The 14722-nt window shown below is 33.7% G+C and overlaps 1 pseudogene; it reads left to right on the forward strand.

The window, feature by feature from the left end:
• Positions 1–1470: 1470 nt before the first annotated feature.
• Positions 1471–5694, forward strand: LOC142610386 (putative calcium-transporting ATPase 13, plasma membrane-type; annotated as a pseudogene).
• Positions 5695–14722: the final 9028 nt, after the last annotated feature.

The raw sequence follows: 14722 nt of genomic DNA on the forward strand, positions 1-14722 counted from the left end.
GAAATGCGCCCACTTTAAAATTTTTATTTTATTTTTTTATTGATGTAAGTTGTGTAAGCTTTTTGTTGTAAAATTGGAAGTACCTTTTGCATTTTCCATATGTTCTTACGTTTCGATGCTTTGATTGGGGAGTTTTGTTTTGTGTGCTAATATTTTGGATGGGAATGATTATACATGGGGAATTATTACTGTAAAACTGGTAGAAGCATATGGTAGATTAATGTTATGCTTTATTTTGAAGCAAATAGAAAGAAGATGCGCTAAATAGGTTTGGTTTGAGGATGAGAAATATATATATATATATATATATATATATATATATATATTTTTTTTTTTTTCCTTTTTGCTAGAAGGGTAAAGATTGTTGAGGGATTGAGATAGCATCAAAAACTACAAGTGCGTTCCAAGATTAACTGTCCCGTGCATCGCACTTAGCGACTAGTTAATACAGTAGTAAAGTCAGAAATTTTTCCTAAAGGAGGGCTAAGCTAAATATAATAAAACTTTTAAGTAAAAAAAAAAAAAAATTATATATTCATAGTTAAACAATCACTTAAAATTGTCCCTATTGTCAAAATTTAGGATAAGTTCTAAGGAGGTAATATCTTCTTTTTTTTTTTTTTTTTTGAGAAGGAATATCTATCTATCTATTTTCTTAACACAGCTCAGCAAAAAAGAGGAAATTACAGAGCTCCATCAACGGAAAAAGGAAAGAGAAGAAGAAAAAAAAGAAGAAAGAAGAAGCAGCAGCAGCAGCAGAAGACGAAGGCGTGATCGGTGACTGTGTTGGCAGAAGACGAAGATAAGTGTTACTGTAATTTGTGTGTGTGTGTGTTTTTTTTTTTTTTTTTTTTTAAATCTGATGTAGTTTGTGTTTACTGTTTATTTGTTGAGCAAGTGTGGTGTTTGTTTTGGGCCTTTTGGCGCAGACCCTGCTTCGCTGTGTTTTTTTTTTTTGAGGAACTTGTCTTCTTCTCTGGTTCTGTTTTTTTTCCCTTTTAAATCCATTTGTTCAAGATCTGAAATTATCAGATCTCCTTCCGATCTTTGTTCTTCTTCGTGTTATTTCATTTCTTCTAGATCTGATCATAACTTCATACCGGTGTATTGGCCAAAATTCACCGGAAAAGCTAAGACAAAAAGAAACCGTCCGAACCTCAAAAACCGGTTATAGTTCTTAGAACCGTAAGGTCCGACCATGGTTTGTACGAGTTCTTGCTTTTTTTTATAGAACGGTTCTTGAAGCTAAAAAAAAACCGCAAAATTGAGAGGTTTGCGATTTTTCGGTCAAATTGTATAGTTCGGGTTTCAAAACCATGCTAAAAAAAAACCACTAGCTTCATATAATTTATTATCAATAAAACTAAAAGCAAGTAAATTTGAATCTGTCATTACATATTCCAAATCTAATCTAACTAATTTGAATGAATCACACAACTGACTATAAATTTTGCTTATATAATACTTGTACAAATAAGCCACATAACATTTGGCCCTTGTGAAGTTGCTAGTATTTTAAGTCTTATTATACCTCTCCGGCGCCCACTCCCTTGTGTGTGAGAGTTAATAGCGAAGTATTCTTTTTTAACTCCTCAAAAAAGAAATAAATCATTTATGGGGGGATACCTTACTTCAATGATTTCATTGACAAAAACGAAGGGCGTATACGACTATGACTATGAAAGTTCCTAATTATTTGGAGGAAGCGTCTGATCCAAGTCCAACACATCACCCCCCTGACCTTATCTTTGTACTTGCGCTTTAAGCAACTTTCTGGAGAAGCAAGAGCAGCATAAAGGGAAGAAGCACCCAACGCAACATCCAAAGAAATTGTTCAAAAATGGCGCCCTCCTTAGTTCATACGTATCATAACCGACACGCCTACAAACTATTCATAACCGACACGATGAACACGCCTATATGGCTATATATTTAACATTCCGTTTTCTATCACGACATATCTCCACTATTACTTTCTTAGTTCCCTTTATTTCCTAAATTCTTTCTCCATCATTCATCCTTCATCATCATATATTCACTCGTACGGAAATATTATTTCTTCTTACTACTACATTAATTTTGTCAATCCCTTGCTTCCCTAATCCAATTCCTCCTATATATATATTATTCCGTTCCAAACAACTCATTCCAAAATTGTACTTAGGTAAACAATATAGACTTAGCCAAAGAAATCCTTAGATTTCATCCATTTCGCATCACAACATATATTCATCACCCTTTCCTTCTTTCTTTTCTTTTATTATTGTAATTTCCTAAAAACCTTTTTGCTCATTCATCCTTTTATAATTTGCTCGTGAGCATATATATTTGCTGTTCTTGCCTTCTAATTACTACATTGTCAATTCCTTGATTTCTTAAAAAGACTATTTTCAGTGAGCTGCTAAATTTACATTCATCCTGTACTTTCTGAACCATGTCTACTTTTAATATCCAAGAAAACTTGGAGCAGATTCAGTATTTACTTTGTGTACCAAACTTCCTTAGTGAACCCAAAAAGAGATGGTTATCGGCTTTTGTTTCCATCTATTATTCTAGACCCTCACTACCAAAGAAGAAAAATACCAAGATTTCACCTTCCCATTCATTCATAATTATGGATCTCAATCAAGACAATAGGTTGAAAGCTGATCAAGCAAGTCTCACAGAAATCGATCAAAAAACTCTCACAGAGCTTGTGAAAGAGAAAAACATTGAAAAACTCCAAATTATTGGAGGCATTGATAGACTGGCATCTGATCTTAAAACCAATGTTGAAAGCGGGATTCAGGGCAATATTGAAGATATTGCTCACCGACACGAGGCTTTTGGCACAAACACGTACAAAAGACCGCCCACAAAGAGCTTCTTCCATTTTGTAGTGGAAGCCTTCAAGGATCTTACCATTCTCATCCTTCTAGGCTGTGCTGTACTTTCTCTTGTGTTTGGCATCAAAGAGAATGGAATAAAAGAAGGATGGTATGACGGTGGAAGCATATTTGTGTTGCTATATTTCTTGTCATTGCTGTTTCTACCATAAGTAACTTTAGGCAAAACAGACAATTTGACAAGTTATCCAAAGTTAGCAACAATATCCAAATTGAAGTTGTGAGAGCTGGGAGACGTCAGCAGATTTCAATATTTGAAATTGTCGTTGGAGATGTCATTTGCTTAAAGATTGGAGATCAAGTTCCAGCAGATGGGCTATTCTTAGACGGACATTCATTGCAAGTGGACGAATCTAGCATGACAGGGGAAAGTGACCATGTAGAAGTAAATTGCAGTCATCCATTTTTGTTTTCTGGTACTAAGGTGGTTGATGGCTATGCTCGGATGCTAGTCACTTCGGTTAGGATGAACACGATATGGGGAGAGATGATGAGCTCAATCAGCCGCGACACCAATGAACAAACACCTTTGCAAGTTCGGCTCAACAGACTAACTTCATCAATAGGTAAGGTTGGTTTGGTAGTTGCTTTCCTAGTTCTTGTAGTCTTGTTGGTTCGATATTTCACAGGGAATACTGAAGATGAGAATGGAAATAAAGAGTTCAATGGTAGCAGCACCAAGGTCAATGACATACTAAATGCTGTGGTGGGGATTGTTGCTGCTGCAGTTACTATAGTCGTGGTTGCAATTCCAGAAGGTTTGCCTCTGGCTGTGACGCTTACACTTGCTTATTCCATGAAAAGAATGATGGCTGATCACGCTATGGTGCGAAAGCTCTCTGCTTGTGAGACCATGGGGTCTGCCACCACCATTTGTACTGACAAAACAGGCACCCTCACTCTGAATAAAATGAAGGTGACTAAGTTTTGGTTAGGGAAAGAATCTTTTGTACCAACTACTTACTCATCAATTGCTCCATATTTTCTCAAACTGCTACAAGAAGGAGTTTCTCTAAACACAACTGGTAGTGTTTACAAGCCTGCTTCAGGATCTGAAATTGAGTTCTCAGGTAGTCCCACTGAGCAAGCAATTCTTTCATGGGCTGTTTTGGAGCTTAGCATGGAAATGGAACAATTGATGCAAAGTTGCAGGATTCTTTATGTTGAAGCATTCAATTCTCAAAAGAAACGAAGCGGAGTCCTAATGAGGAGAAATGCAGACAACACAATCCATGTACATTGGAAAGGAGCTGCAGAGATGATATTGAAAATGTGTTCAAGTTACTATGATGCTTCTGGAATTATGAAAGATCTAGATGGTGGTGAAAAGATGAAATTTGAGCAAATTATTCAAGGTATGGCTGCCAGTAGCCTTCGATGCATTGCTTTTGCACATAAGCAAGTTTCAGAAAAAGATCAAGAACATGATTCCGAACAAAAAAAGATAGAAGAAAAAGGTTTGACCCTATTAGGATTGGTGGGTATTAAGGACCCCTGTCGTCCAGGGGTAAAGAAAGTTGTGGAAGATTGCCAAAATGCGGGTGTGAAAATCAAAATGATCACTGGAGACAATGTTTTCACAGCAAAAGCTATTGCCACTGAATGTGGAATACTAAGGTTTGATCAAGACATGAGTGGAGCAGTAGTAGAAGGTGTCGAATTCAGAAACTACACACCAGAGGAGAGAATGGAGAGAGTTGATAAAATTTGTGTGATGGCAAGGTCATCTCCCTTCGACAAGCTATTGATGGTAGAATGTTTGAAACAAAAAGGTCATGTTGTTGCAGTCACTGGGGATGGCACAAATGATGCACCAGCATTAAAAGAAGCTGACGTAGGACTTTCAATGGGAATTCAAGGCACTGAAGTGGCCAAGGAGAACTCAGATATTGTCATTTTGGATGACAACTTTGCCTCCGTTGCCACAGTCTTAAGGTGGGGAAGATGTGTGTACACCAATATCCAAAAGTTCATTCAGTTCCAACTCACCGTGAATGTTGCTGCTCTTGTGATAAACTTTGTGGCAGCTGTCTCAGCTGGAAAAGTCCCATTAACAGCAGTTCAGTTATTATGGGTGAACCTAATTATGGACACATTGGGTGCTTTAGCTCTTGCAACAGAGAAGCCCACCGAAGAGTTGATGACAAAGCCACCAGTAGGTCGAACTGAACCACTTATTACCAACATAATGTGGAGAAATCTCTTAGCTCAAGCTTTGTATCAGATTATCATTCTCTTGACCTTGCAATTCAAAGGTGAATCAATCTTCGGTGTGACCGAGAAGGTAAATGACACCTTGATCTTTAACACTTTTGTTCTTTGTCAAGTGTTCAATGAATTCAATGCAAGAAAGCTTGAGAAGAAGAATGTGTTTAAAGGGATACATAGGAACAAGTTGTTTTTGGGGATTATTGCCATAACCATAGTCCTTCAGGTGGTCATGGTGGAATTTTTGAAGAAGTTTGCAAATACAGAAAGGTTGAACTGGGGGCAATGGGGTGTGTGCATTGGAATTGGAATAGTATCTTGGCCAATCGGTTGTATTGTCAAGTGGATACCTGTTCCACACACACCATTGCTCAGCTACTTAAGGATGAAATAGAATTAAGGATTGGGGAGTGTAACCCCTCCAACAAGCAACAAGCATGGAATGAGACCTGTGCAAAATCCTCTTCAACCGCGGTTCCTCCTTGGGCTTTTCTCCAATATTTTGTATTCATAGCTATGATTCTCTAGGCTTTCGAAGCAAATATTTTATGCTTTGTATTTTTTATTTTACTGTTTTAGTTCACACTGTAGAATAAGATATAATGATATATATATATATATATATATATATATATATATATATATATATATATATAAGTATTTGATGTCATAAAATTAATAAAAATATTTTACTAAAAAAAAATCTATCTATTTTCTTAGATTCACATTTTTGAAACTTTTTAGATGGTTTATTATTTTAGACGGTCTATCGGCATTTACAATTTCTGAATCTTAAATATTTTTTCTTTTAAAATATGCATAAATTGTGGATATATTGCTCATAGATTATTCACACTTTAGCTAATGATGTAAACTCAGTGAGATAAAAGCAAACATTTATGCAAGCTCTAAACCAAATATAGACACATTAATGTACAATAAACAAAACCATTTTATATAATATATATGACATTTACTGTAAACTAACCTTATCATTTTGCATTAGGCAATAGCACAGTAACAGGTAATCAACAGCACATACCGATTTCTACCCAAAATAAAACATGTACCCATAAAAAAAAATACGACAATAAAGTTATATAAATAAAAATGTAAAGAAATTGGACAGTCACAAGTTTTTTTTTTTTTTTTTTAAAAGAAAAAACAAAAGAAATTAGAAAATAGACACAAATTAAAACACAGCTGTATAGCAGTATAGCACACAGTATCTCAAAACAAAAGCAAAAAAAGGTAGTACAGCTAGGCAGTAAATCTGCTACCTAGCTTTTTGTTCACAAGTTAAACAGAGAGAGAGAGAGAGAGAGAGAGAGAGGGAGAGACCAGTGGTTCTAGCGTTTTGCTAGGTGATGGAGCCCGGAACTTATGAAAGACCATGCGCTCACATTGAGGGGGTTGGCGGCGCGATGGGAATGCAGATTAGTTTGTTTGTTTGTTCTATTTATTTATTTTTTTCAAGACATTGATGATATATGGTAATTTGAACTTTGGAATGTCTTAGAAGGAAATTTTGGGTTTTTCCTTTGGAGGGCCATAGGATAGGTAATGGGCATAGTTATTTTTTTGTTCTATATGTATCATTTATAAAAAAGGACAAATTACAATTTATCCACACGTGATTTGGTCAAAATTTAAGTTTCTTACTTGTGGTTTGAAATTTGACACTTTACCCACCTGAGGTTAGCTTAGTTAGATTTCTATAACCCACCTCTGTTAAAAATAGAGCTAAATATGTAATTTTGCTCAGCTTTTATGTCTCTCTTCTCTAAAAACACAATAAACATAAAAATATAATATTAAATAAGATAAAAAACTATCCACCGGAACACTTTTATTATGGAATTTCAAATCACAGGTAGACAACTTAAATTTTCATCAAACCTCAAGTAGGTAAAGTGTGAAATTTTAAACCACAGGTAGGCAACTTAAATTTTAGCCAAACTACAGGTGGGTAAGTTGTAATTTGCCCAAAAAAAAATAGTAACAATTAAATTACTGAATATAAGTAGGTTTTGGGGTCACAAAACAACTTTATGCAAATTAATAAGAAAAAACTATAAGGCCTGCCTTTTAAAGGCCAGCTGCAATAGCACGAAACACTTTCAGGGACTAGCTCGCTGCACTAATGTAGTCCATTGCGGGTCAGTCCAAAGCTGGACCTCAATTGTTCAAGCCTGAATTGGACGGGCCCATAAAACTATTACTGCTAACTCACACCTTATACCCCAAAAAAAAGGTCCAAACAAAGAATCCCTATATCCTTCCATTAACATAATTATTGTTGCTTTCTACTTATGTGTGTGTATATGTATATAATGGAACGTACTGTTGGCCAAGAAATTTAAAAAAAAAAAAAAAAAAAAGGCAAGGAAAAGGGTTTGGCCAAGAAATTTAAAAAAAAAAAAAAAAAAAGGCAAGGAAAAGGGTTTAAGACCCTGGCTCTAGCACCATTTAGAAGGAGAACTGTTTGTATTCTATTATATATATATGACCACTATGACTTGTATTGCGAACCTTGAGAACTAATATAAGTAATAGTACAACAAGCCTAAGCTAATGCATGGATTTGGACCAATATAAACCTGACAATATCTTTGAAAGTATTGCCTTATTTAATCAATATGAGCTCCATGTGGTGTGATGGGCCAGATAACTTCAGCAGGTGGTGAAGCCAACAAACTTCTTGCAGTGATGTTCCAGGTATGCATATTAGTTTTGTAGAAAACTACTCGACTAAAGTTTTTTCACAAATAAAAAAATGATGTCTAAATTTGAATCTATGCATCCTGCTGAGATATATCAAATTGCTTTCTTAGCTAGACATAATGACCACAGCCCAGTGCTTTCGTTGGTGCTGATTAACATCATATGTGCTTTCCCTAAGTAGCGATAACTTAGGGAATTGGTTGGTATTGTTGAGATTCTCATAATGCTTCGAGATTAGTATTCATGTTTATTCATGATTAACTGTTTTGATTCTTTACTTTGGTTAAGGTTTATAGAATCAATCGATTGTTGATTTAATGAAATCTCATATAATAGCAATGATTTATTATTATTATTATTATTTCTTTTACAACCTCTCCTCCTTTGCCAAATGCTTTGGAAACTGCTTGACAAAGTTTCCTTGGTAAACCATTGCAGCTTTTTTATAAAGCTTCTTTTGGAGAAGAAGTATGCTTTGCCATATCGTGTACTTGATGCTACTGTTGCTCATTATATGAGATTCCTTGAAGATAGCAGGATGTAGCCTGTAATTTGGCATTAGTCACTCCTTGCATTTGTGCAAAGGTTAGTAACTTTTATTAAAGAGTACCCCACCTAAACTGTAACTAGCTAGCTGGAAGTAGTTATAACGGTAATTTCAAGAACACCACCTACCTTGTTTTTTGTGAGAGAAGAGGAGGTTATAACTACCTATAAGCGATGGTTTCGCAAGCACTTTATTAGTTAAAAAAAAAAAAAAAATCATTTTGTCAAAGGTTTAAAGTTTCTAACAACCTAAAATATTTATATTTGAAAACATGATTTCTGAACATGTTAGAGTTTTATGACCTAAAAACTATATATATGTTAATCGAAACAAGCCTCTAAACACGTGAGAAGAGGCTGGTGATAATATATAAAATTTTGTTTACAATATGATTATAAGGTAAGTGAACAAGAAAAACGACTAACATGAGCAAGCTAACTCCCCATTTCCTTTCTCTATTTCAAATACTAAGCATTCTTAAGTTGCATAGTTGCAAGACATTGATCATCATATGAGTCATCTAGATGTTATTCTAACAGAAATATACATATATATGTTTTATTCTTGTTTAGGCCGCAACATCATTGAACTCTATGGAGTGTTTTGTCCTTCAATCTGGCTCTTCAATTTTCACCTGGCATGGAAATCAAAGTACCTTTGAGCAGCAGCAGTTAGCCGCAAAAGTTTCAGAGATTTTGAAAGTATACTTATAACTCAAAACTATTCTTTTATTGGCCTTACTCTAACTCATTGTGGCTTTGAAATGTAGAGGCATCATTTTAAAAAGTCAAAAGCAAGACCAAGTTGGCTCAACTTGTTAATAACTTGACTATATTTTAGTATAGAGCCACAAACTAACTACATGGTAGAATTAACTGACCTTTCACTTTTGTTTTTTAATTGAAAAAGGGCAAACAAAATATTGTAATGTCAAAACTGTTCTGTGTAAGTCTTCACATGGTTGAGAACTGTTGAGTGTTAGCAATTGTTTTGTTGGTTCCAAATGGTTACATCTGTTGAGTGTTTGTGATTGTGTTGGGCAGGAATTATAGATATAGCTAGGGGGGAAAACTTATAGCCGTGTTTTTAAAAACGCGGCTATAGAAAGGCCCAATGTTTTAGCCGTCTCTCTAAACGCAGCGCCAAGATGGCCTATAGCCATGTTTTAGAAAACGCAGCTACAAATCTGAGCCTACAGCCGTGTTTAGAAAACGCAGCTCAAGGCGGGTCTATAGCCGCGTTTTTTTACAAAGCGCAACTATAGGTCTTAGCTTATAAGGGTGGAAAAAACGCAATTGTAGGGGATAAAAAACGCAGCTATAGGGTAACTTGGAGCTGCGTTTGTAAAAACGCGGCTTTAGACCCCGCAGAGGGCTATTGTCGCGCAGGATAGGCCGTGTTTGGAAACACAGCTTTGAAAACGCAGCTATAACCTATAGTTGCGTTTTTAGGGTCTATAGCTGCGTTTTTGAAAATCAGCTATAGCCTTCGTTTTTTGTAGTGACTCATGCAATGAACTTTAGTCTACTAGAACAAAGATTTGGGTTTTTAGCACGTGCCACAGAAGATAGAACTATTGCAAGTGGCTCTGCCTTTATTTTTATAAATGATAAAAGTAAATGATTGCAAATGAAACCCGATCTTTCTCTCCCGTAACATGGACCTACTTGGCAATTGCTTCATGCTTTTTCTCTTTCAATCCAATTGTGACAGGGAAAATTTTTGAGATAGAGATTACATGATAAAGGGACAAAAGCACAAAAACTCAAAATGTTGATGGACATTACTATTATATATATGTAGTCTTTCGATGATGATTAGCCCATAAGGATCAAATAACACGCATGGTAGAGGAAAATGAAGCCCTTGAACAATGATGAACTCTAAGGATCCATTTGGTTGAAGAAGATGAAAAAGTGAGAGGATAAATAAAATTAAGTTTTCCCCATATATGTTTGATTAGAGGAATGGAAAAGTGGAAGGGTTTAAAACTCTTTTATTTAATTGAAAAGAAAAATAGGAGGATGAAAAATGTAATTTGTAAAAAAATAAATTTACTCTCATGTCCTTATTAGATAAAAATAAAATTAAAGTAACAAATTAAAGGAAAAAAAAGTATGAACCAAAAAAAAGAAAACCAAAAACAAATGGAAAAAATACCAAAAACAAGTACCGAAGAAAGAAAAACCTAAGATATTAAGATTTTTTTAAGTCACCCTTTAACCGACCCTATTTGATATTAACATACATTAAAATTTGCCTAAATAATTTATGCCTCCATTGAAGCATTCTTGTTCGATACACCTTTTTTTTTGGGCCTTCACGAACTCGGCTCTAAAGCCCAACCTGCAAATAGGACATGCCATTGGAATTAATGGACTGCACTATATGGTATTGGGTTTTCTAGCCCAACAAATCATCAAAAAGAATCAAGTCCCACAAGACCACAAACTCAGGAGGGGCAACCTTTTTCTGGGCCTAAATTGCCCGAATTAATAAAAGGCCTCATAATTTTGATCTTATAGTATAATACTAATAGTCTAATATAATAATCTTAAATCAAATCTATTTCTGTATTTCATTATACCCTGACTTAATAATAATAATAATAATAGTAAATTATGATAATGATGTTGGTCTATGTTTAACTAATTATAAAAGATATCCATAGACTTTTTTTTTTTTTTTTTTTTACTCTCATCTCTAACTTAAGAAATTTTTAATTAATTCCATCTCTCAATAAAATCTCATTTTCTCATTCAAAAGTTGGCTCTTGCAATTGGTCATCATAAAATCATGGACATATACACTTCTTTTTAATCTTAAAAAACATCTCTTCGTAATAAGTCATAATCAAACCACTATTCTCACTTACATTTAAACTTATTTACACATGTCACATTTAAAATAAATAAATTTGATTTTTTTTCCCCGTTTTATGCTCTATATATGTAATTGATATGAAGAAATCTTTTATTAATTTGATTTTAAATGAATTTATCTTTACTTGTAAAGGTTAAATATAGTATTAATTTTTTTTATACTAGAAAATAGCAATAAACAAAGATATAACGAAAAATTTAAGTTAAGGTCTCATGGTTGAACAAGTATATACATAGAAAAACTTGGACTTATAAAGAATCAAATTCTTGGGCAACCAAGCTTCAGGGTCTTTCAGACTCGCCCAATTCATTTGAAACAGTCAATCAATTCATTTGTTGTAGGCTCACATAATTTGAAATCGAGTACGGGGGATGTGATTGGAGTCCAAATCTTCTGTCTCACTTTTCCTGCTCCATTCTATACTCCACCAATAAAAACTTGCCACGTGTTTATCTAATTAATTAAATACTATCATTATTGACTTATTAATGCTATGGTTATGAATTAATAGTAGTATTTAATTAATTAAGTAAACACGTGGCAAGTTTTTATTAGTGGAGTATAGAGTGGAGCAGGAAAAGTGGAACAGAAGATTTAGACTCATGTGATTGTGGCAAGTGAGGTAGAAACGGAATTACAACAGAGCTGCTCATGAGATAGCTCATCTTGCAAGAAGAAATGAAGGTTCGCAGGTGTGGATAGGAGCCCTTCCTATGGTAGTGCGGGAAATAATTCAGTTTGATTGTATTGAATAGTGACTTTGTTTTCTTCTTTGTTTCGTTCTATTGTAATTCCTTTTCTTTGCTTGATTGAATACAAATTCAAGCTTTGCATAAAAAAAAAAAAAAAAAGTGAGGGAGAAAAACTTTGAGCGATTGGTAATTAGACAACCAGGCAACCTTGACACATGTATCCTTGAAAGTGTGTTTTAAGTAAATAAAATATCAAGATAATTGTGGATCAATAACTTTGAATTTCAAGTTGTTTAAACTTTGAAATTATACATAAAACTTATGTTTGTATCAAATAGTAAATAACTCAATAGCATTAATATGAACACAAAATTTGGCACGTGTTTTTATCAACATAAAAAAAAAAAAAAAAATTGGCATGTGTGTGTGTGTCTATTAAGAGCAATGAGAATAGGTAATCTAATGGCTAGATTTTCAAATTATTAATTTTAGAAAAAAATTATAAATAGGTGTAACATTATAAAGAGTTATATTAAATGTAACTTGAGCTTAATTAACCCTATTTTATATGATTATTTGAGCTCTAAATCTATGAACTTGCTTATGAACACATTAATATGTTTGATATTGACTTGTTAATAGTCAAACCTAAATTTAGACTTGTGGTTAGTCATTTGCTAAAATAAACAAATATAAACAATTTTTTTTTCTCGAGTTGAGCCCATGTTATTCATTAACTTCTCAATTCATTTACAACTTTACAAAACACTATTATTCGAACTGTACTAAACCAGTGGTTGAACCGTCAAATTTTGGATTAGTATGAAAGAAATGCTAGATTTGCAACAAAAAAGAAAAAAAGAAAAAAAAAAGAGAGATTAAACCATGAAAAATTCAATGGCTTTTTAGAAAAAATATCAAAACACGGTTTTATTCAAATTGTCTAGTTTTTTAACGGAATTTTAAGTTTGTTTGTTTTTTTTTTTTTTTTTGAGAAGGAAGACAAACTAATATTAGCCAGAATCGGCGAAAAGAACAGAATAAAGGTGAGGAGGGGCATCTTCCATCCTTCATCCACACTGACAAACCTCTAACATGTCTAGTAGCATGTTTAGCTAGGTTATGAAATAAGTAGTAAAAAAAAAAAACATCAATTCAACTATTCAAGTGTCTTATTTTTGTCATTTTTATATAGTGGAAAAATAAATTCTATATCTGAATAAATTTTTGAACAATAATATTCTATATATTAAATTTAAATTTAAGTTTTGGTATCCTTTTGTAGTTATCTTTAATGCTTGCTAGAGTTCTGATAAGTGATCGTAAGTCATAACTATGCTCATTCGTGCTGCTACAACAAAGGAGAGGGATAAAAAAATCACCATAATTAAATCTTATTTCTTCCTTCAAGTTATACCATGTGTTTGGAGTAACCCAAAGCAACCCCAATTACCGGTGTGTATGTGTATGTGTGTGTGTCTATATATATATATATATAGAAAATTCCAAAATAGAGATTAAGATTAAAATTTTGTACTATATATATTTGTAGAGAATTCACCATTCACCAATTTCTTCTACATCTCACTTTATATTATGGTTGCTCACTTTCTTGAGCATTTCACAAAATGGGTTGAATCAATTTCTAACCATAAGCGCTCTTTGTAATGTTCATGGATTATGGTTCATGTAACATTTTAAATCCATAAATAAAATAAATAAGTTTATATAGCACGTCAAGCTAAATGTTGAATTACCAAGGGCCTTGTAGTTGAGCTAGAACCTTTATGCATGGGCCATTGGGGTCTAGGGAGGTGGGGGGGGTGGGGTGGGGAGGGTTTGAGCTGCAAGCCGGTTAGTAGTATATTGTAAGTATCTCTAAAAAAAAAAAAAACTAAATGTTTGAATTCTATATATATATATATATATAATGTTTACCTTTTACTAAATGGGACTACTATAAAACAAAAAGAACAAAATACAGCAAACAAATGATTTACATTTGTTTACCATAGGGCTTGAGCAACTTCCCCAATAAACTCAATGGTGAAAAATGGCTATCTACCTATTATGATACAGCTCCTATTCACCTAATTGAAAATACTGCATCCATTCTCTCATATCTGCCAAGAGCTTTAATTTGGATGTCCCATGCGCTTGCTCTATGTAGCCATAGACTTCATTTCCAAGCTCCATCTACCATGACTTTTTATGGTAGTGTTGATGAACGAAGTTTTGGATATATGCTAGAATAGAAATTAGATATTTATACTGTTTTTAGATATCTTAGTGATATATATGGGAAGAGGAGAAGGCGTGCAGATTTTAGGAGTTGAAAGAAATGTAACGGATAATAATCATATGAGTGCAATAAAAATTTAATAATTTCTCGTAAAAAGGAGAGAAAACGAATCAATTTTTTTTTTTCAAGAAAACAAATCAAAGTTGGGTTAATAGATTCCATTTAAGTTGTATTTATCGCATTTTCTCCCCACTTGAATTATATAATGGCCATACCCATACTCGTAGATACAGACAACTAAATTATTGCTGTCAATTTTGGGAGTTGAAGGGAATGTAACGGCTAATTAATCATATGAGCGCAGTAACGAATTATGTAGAATGAATAGAAGAAATGTAAATGAAAAAAAAAAAAAAAAAAAAAAAGGAGGAAAAGGAAATCAAAGGTGGGTAACGTGGGTTAATAGAATCCAATAAAGTTGTAGTTCATCAAAAAAAAGAATCTAATAAAGTTGTATTTATTGCATTTTTTCCCACTTCAA

This window comes from Castanea sativa, chromosome 9 (genome assembly GCF_040712315.1).
Source record: "Castanea sativa cultivar Marrone di Chiusa Pesio chromosome 9, ASM4071231v1".
In the NCBI taxonomy this organism is placed as follows: Eukaryota; Viridiplantae; Streptophyta; class Magnoliopsida; order Fagales; family Fagaceae; genus Castanea; species Castanea sativa.